Below are 6,168 nucleotides of genomic sequence, written 5' to 3' on the forward strand. Positions count from 1 at the left end.
TATCATCCCTCTAACGTAACGCCTTACTTCCCATTTAATGATTATCATCCCTCTTACGTAACGCCTTACTTCCCAATTAATGATTCTTATCCCTCTAACGTTACGCCTTACTTCCCATTTAATGATTATCATCCCTCTAACGTAACGCCTTACTTCCCATTTAATGATTATCATCCCTCTAACGTAACGCCTTACTTCCCATTTAATGATTATCATCCCTCTAACGTAACGCCTTACTTCTCATTTAATGATTATCATCCCTCTAACGTAACGCCTTACTTCCCATTTAATGATTATCATCCCTTTAACGTAACGCACATCATCAAGCAACAATGTCTTCCTCATTTAAGTAGTTACTTTGGAAGTCAAATTTTTATTTTGAAAAATCAAGCAAAATGGCGACCCTAAAGGAAAAGCCATATGTGTTCCCATTGTGCGTTACTGATTTAATAATGAAAATACGAACAACTTGACATGTGTATACCAACACCATTTATGTGTCAATGAGTGATCAAAATAAGGAACAAATCACGTTTTAAGCATTTATGCGCGCTTTTTGATATACTATCGCAACAAAATAGTAACTATATCGTTGTTAATAACGAATGTGTAATAACATTATTTTTTATATTTATGTCATTATAACAAAATAATTCAAATATTTAAAATGCATACTTTCGAGATAAAATCTCATACAACTAAGTTTTAGTGATACATCATTCTGATCCTCTTTTCCTATAGTTTCATGACTATCATACCAATCATCATCATAAGCAGGAACTTAATCGGACAAAAAAGAATGTTATATAAATGATATACATGATATCAATATAACGCATGCAATAAAAAAAGTACGTTCTTACGATGGTAAGAATATAGAATAATTCATAGGCATATAGGAATGAACTACCTTTTATTTAACATATAAATTTAAGATAGTACAGTATTCTTATTTTGTAAAAAATACATAAAACTGATGAACATTTTGGGGAATGTTTTCAAACAACAGTTTAATATAGATTATTGCAAGACAGAAATATATGTGAAGTTAATAGGCTATTTGCTTTAAGCAATTTATTTGTACAATTTCAAAATTCAACGGAAAACAGACGTTGCAGTTAGATGAAATAGAATACAATCTACGAAGATATCAAGATGTAATAAGAGTTGCTGTAATTAGAAGAAACAAACAAAAATAGTGTGATAAGCGGCGAAAATAAATAACAAATGCCATGACTAAGGACGACCTTTTTTCGTCTTTAGTAAATAGTATATCGAAAACGTTACGAAGCTTTAGTCTAATAAAAAAACATCCTCCATTTGCATCCTCCATCAGTTATATGTCCCACTGGAAAAGTGGAAATAGCCCCTTTTTATTTTGGACGTGCACTGATACTAGAGCCTCTGAAGTACAATAATGTCCACAAGTTATTTTCCTGCATGATTGTACTCGTTTGTAAAAGTTATAAGAATGAATGGTTCCCAACCTCTCATTGTCAATGTTTGTCTATTAATCTAAATTAGTTATTCTTCTCTTGTACATATTAATGTGTATATGCATTCCTTTATAAAAATAACCATGACATGTTATGCTACAAGCACCGCAAACTTCTTAAGATATAAACGGGATTCCCTCAACACGAATCATATCGAGGTGCACATTACAACTTTTAGGCAAATCACAAATTCACAATCAAAAACATCATTATTATCTCAAAAATAATAATAACCATCATCATCATCATCATCATCATCAACAACTACATCATCAACCGCATCTTTATCGCCACGATAATCATCTCCATCATCATAACAATTATCAACACCATCGCAGGCGTGACGATTCATGTTATCGTCATAATCATCGTCATAATCTCATTTTCATCATACTTTTCAATATTAATCTTATTTACTTTATCAGAGCATACACTACAACGCGGGATTATATGCATTAAACGAGAATAAAACGGGTTGTCTTACCTATATGATTATAGACCATTAAATTTCAAGTTATCGTTAATCGCAATAAAGTTTCGATGATTGGTCACATTACCATCATGCACAAATATACGCTCACCAATGTTAAGAACAACAGCATCAGCCATATTGAGTTTAATTTGGCGTGCGTATAATAAGATCGAAAATTTTGAATTCAAGTTTAAGAAATAAATAGTTTGCCCTTCCCGCAGATTTACTTGTATAATATAACGTTAGGTATATGTCTTTTGCCAGACGAGATCAAAACAAACAGGGCACGGTCGAATAACTTTATTTTTCGCCATGATTATTATGATGATCTAAGTGACGACCATGATGATGTAATTGATTATGAGAAGGAAGAGGAGGAGCAGGAAAAGAACCGGTATTAAACTGATGATGATTATGATGCTGATAATGACAGTGTTGATGATGTTGATTTTGATGACGACGATAAAGATGATGTTGATTATGATGATGATTATGATGATGCTAATGATGATGGTGATGATGATGATGGTGGTGGTGATGATTTTCCAAGCAACGACGAAGACGACGACTTCGACGATGATTATGTTGATTATGATCGGGAGGAGGAAGAGGAGGGGGATTATCACGACAACGAAAATATCTTGAACCGTGATAAGCCTTATTGCTTTCAAACTAGTCACATGCCATGAAAAGTATGTGTAATTTGCTTAGATTGATCGAAAATACACCACGAAGTGATGACATCAAGAGATGAGGTCAAGGTTGGTCAGTCAGTACAGAACTTGATTGCGGGTGTAGAAGATGTGCTGCGTCTGGCTGCCCCTGCCAGGGACCAAATGATAGGACTGCAGTCCTACATGGTACGTATAGAGTGTGCTTTAGCAGTACATCTACTATATATTATGACGTAGATTTGTGTTCTGCCAATAAGATCTCTTGAATGCATAAATAGCAATTTGCAACATATTTTAACGTTCAATGCATTAATGTGCGAACTCCAACTTGCAATAGTGGTTGTTTAATTTGTTGATTTTTGTTCTGTTTTTCAGAAAAATTTCGAAGCTTTCTATGATATTTTCATAGAAAAAACATGTATTATTGATGTTGATCAAATGCGTATTTTCAGAAACAATTGGTATCTGTAAACGCCGGTATAAAGAAAGAGGCTTACCAAGGTTTACATACAGACAATTTTCCACTAAGGTTTGTAATCTCTTTTTCTATTTAACCTACTATTTATCTATATAATGGATACACGCATAAGACTAACAGAAGAGCGGACAGGATCACACAAATCTTTCTCATTTTGTCCCCTCTTAAAAAATCATTTTTGGTCAAAAACAAATCCGTGATTTTATGGGCGCAATCGGGCACCATATCCTCTACGCCACATGGGTCTATACTTCTACGCCATGTCGAAAAGTAATTCTACGTTTTTCTGTTCATTTTATAGTGAAAATGACAACCCGGATGCAGTTTTTGCCGAAGTTGAAAGGATGGTGGGTTTTGCTAAAGAAGAATTACTTCGAATACAGGTTTTTATTTACTTTTCATTTTAAAACTAAGTTTAAGCAAGTGTCGGGTACTGCAATTACAAGATGGTGAATTTGTAAAATCATTTTTAAGAAAGAATATGTATTAAAACAAAACAAACATCCTTAAATCTGATTTTGTGCACATTGAATTAGGCAGCCAAGAATAATAAAATACGTGAACTGGAACACGAAAGACGAGAACTTCAGGAAAATGCAAAAAGGACTGAGGAGGTACAGCGTCGGCAAATTCAAGAACTTCAGGAAAATGCAAAAAGGACTGAGGAGGAACAGCGTCGGCAAATTCAAGAACTTCAGGAAAGTGCAAAAAGGACTGAGGAGGTACAGCGTCGGCAAATTCAAGAACTTAAGGAAAATGCCAAAAGGACTGAGGAGGAACAGCGTCGGCAAATTAAAAAAATATCTGACGAAAATGACCAACTGAAAAATACTGCTGCAAATCAGGTAATCGATGCCTATGCGTTAATAAGATGTATATATTTGAGTAATACCGAGGGACAAACTTTTTTTTAACTAGTGATACATATTATCAGTATGGCATAAGCAAAGCGCAGAACCAACATGTTCATTTTTAGAGAATCAACACAGAGCTTTGTAATTCAAATGTTGTGATGTAAAATACGACGTATTTTAGAATTGCTTTCGATTTTTCGACATTATGAAACAAATTCCCGATACAACTTTTCAGAGGAGATTAAATTAATAATATTCAGTAATCTTTTTTGTGTACCAGTTTCAATACTTAATATACACATCCAATATTTTAATGCCTTTAAGCCCAAAGCATGTATGCGTCTATTGTCGTTTGTCATTTGTATTCAACTGTATATATCCAACATCGTTTTGTAAAATAGCGAAACACTATAACTTTATGAAATGTTAATTTATTCTTCAACATTAACCAAAACTCAATGCATATTCAAATAGTGTTATATATTTTTAAGGTAGCCCAGAATCAAAAGATCCATTAATTGGAAAACGAAAGACGAGAACTTCAGGAGAACGCTGTGGAGGAACAGCGTCGTCAAATACAAAAATTATCAGACGAAAATGACCAACTTAAACAAGCTGCTGCATATCAGGCAATTAAAGCTCATGCGTCCTTATGTTCATATACAATTGATATTCATAAGATTCACACATGACTAAACATGCAACAACGGATGTTTGTTGCAAATTGTATTTCATATTAAGAACTATTTGCTGTAGTTTATCGTTTTGGAAAATTCAACATCAACCTTACTTATTGCCAAGTATCGTGGTAAAAAATAATTTAAAAAATGATAACTGTCTAATGGTTTGTTTGTTTTTCAATAGGCAGCCGATTACAATGAGATCCGAGAACTAGAAAACGAAAGTCGAAAACTGCATGAAAACGCACAGAAGACTGTCGAGGAACAGCATACCCAAATTCAAACATTATCGAAAGAAATTGATGAACTCAAAATGGCTGCGGAAAATCAGGTAACCAATGCTTATGATCCTTTAAGGGCATTTAAAATAAGTACAGTCAAAACTTGCTTATCCGCATTGAAATTACATTTTTAAAGGTAAACAATTTGTGCGATTATGCAGATAATTAAACACATTGTGCTATGTTAAATTGTGTACGATTACGTAATTGCTCTAACCGCAAACAAAAACAAGCGTTCCCGTTATTCATTTTTTAAATTATCATTACATTAAAATGTGTTTATGGAATTCTGTTTTCAATAGTGGTTTAACTGTTCATGTTATATTGTGTTAGATAGCAAACGAAACCTGTTTAACTCGGTACGATATGTTGTTCACATGTTTATATGGAAATTTATTATGTATATTCTTCAAAGTCTTATCAAAGTCTTGTATATATAACAATGTACGTATGTTTCATCGGACCTCATTAATAATCGAGTCATACGAATTGGCAACACTAAAATATCATAAATCATGGGATAATCAAAATTCAAATATAACATTACACACACTACTTGTATTCATGTGTCAATTCTTTCCTCATTAATTCCCATTACAGAGACTTTTAATGGAACAGAACACGAAACTGTTCATGGAACTTCGGGAGAAATTATTTCAGGAAAACGAGAAACTTCAAGGCGACTTGTCAATTCTGTCACGGTATACTTAAATACCTCATATGCACACTTGTGTTACTAAATAATTACATAACTTAAGAGTATTTTAAGAAACCTTTCGTTATAATTACTACTATTAAACATTAAGAATACGTTATCAATTATGTTTACACACCATTTAATTCAAAGATCAATATTCAAATTTGATAAGACATAAATCGGCCACATTCTTATTATATTTTAATGCAAACAATGTTGTTTTTTTAAACAAGAGGTATGCTTTATAAATATACAATGGTAGAATTATATTTCTTACTATAAAGATGATATTGATGGTGTCATTATAAGATCGTATCATTATTTCAAGAGTAAATAATGAGAGCGAAAAATTTATTTGATATGACCACACATACACAAATGAAACGATATAACACTTAATTTAACATAATTTATGTTCTTTTTATTTATTTTTGATTTTATTTTGTACGATCAGACTTTCTTATGCGCGGATTTGAAAAGAGCGTCATAACATTTCGCGTATTTAGACGTCTGTTAATACGTCATATGATAAAAAT

The 6,168-nt window shown here is 32.7% G+C and overlaps 1 protein-coding gene across 1 annotated transcript in view; it reads left to right on the forward strand.

The window, feature by feature from the left end:
• Nucleotides 1–4,842: 4,842 nt before the first annotated feature.
• The window catches only part of LOC127834784 (uncharacterized), a 9,540-nt gene continuing 8,214 nt past the window's right edge, over nucleotides 4,843–6,168 (forward strand). Inside the window, exons 1-2 of the mRNA XM_052360820.1 lie at nucleotides 4,843–4,985; nucleotides 5,536–5,636. The gene's annotated coding sequence lies outside the window, so the exon portion shown is untranslated. The remainder of the gene's footprint in view (nucleotides 4,986–5,535; nucleotides 5,637–6,168) is intronic.

This window comes from Dreissena polymorpha, chromosome 6 (genome assembly GCF_020536995.1).
Source record: "Dreissena polymorpha isolate Duluth1 chromosome 6, UMN_Dpol_1.0, whole genome shotgun sequence".
NCBI lineage: Eukaryota > Metazoa > Mollusca > Bivalvia > Myida > Dreissenidae > Dreissena > Dreissena polymorpha.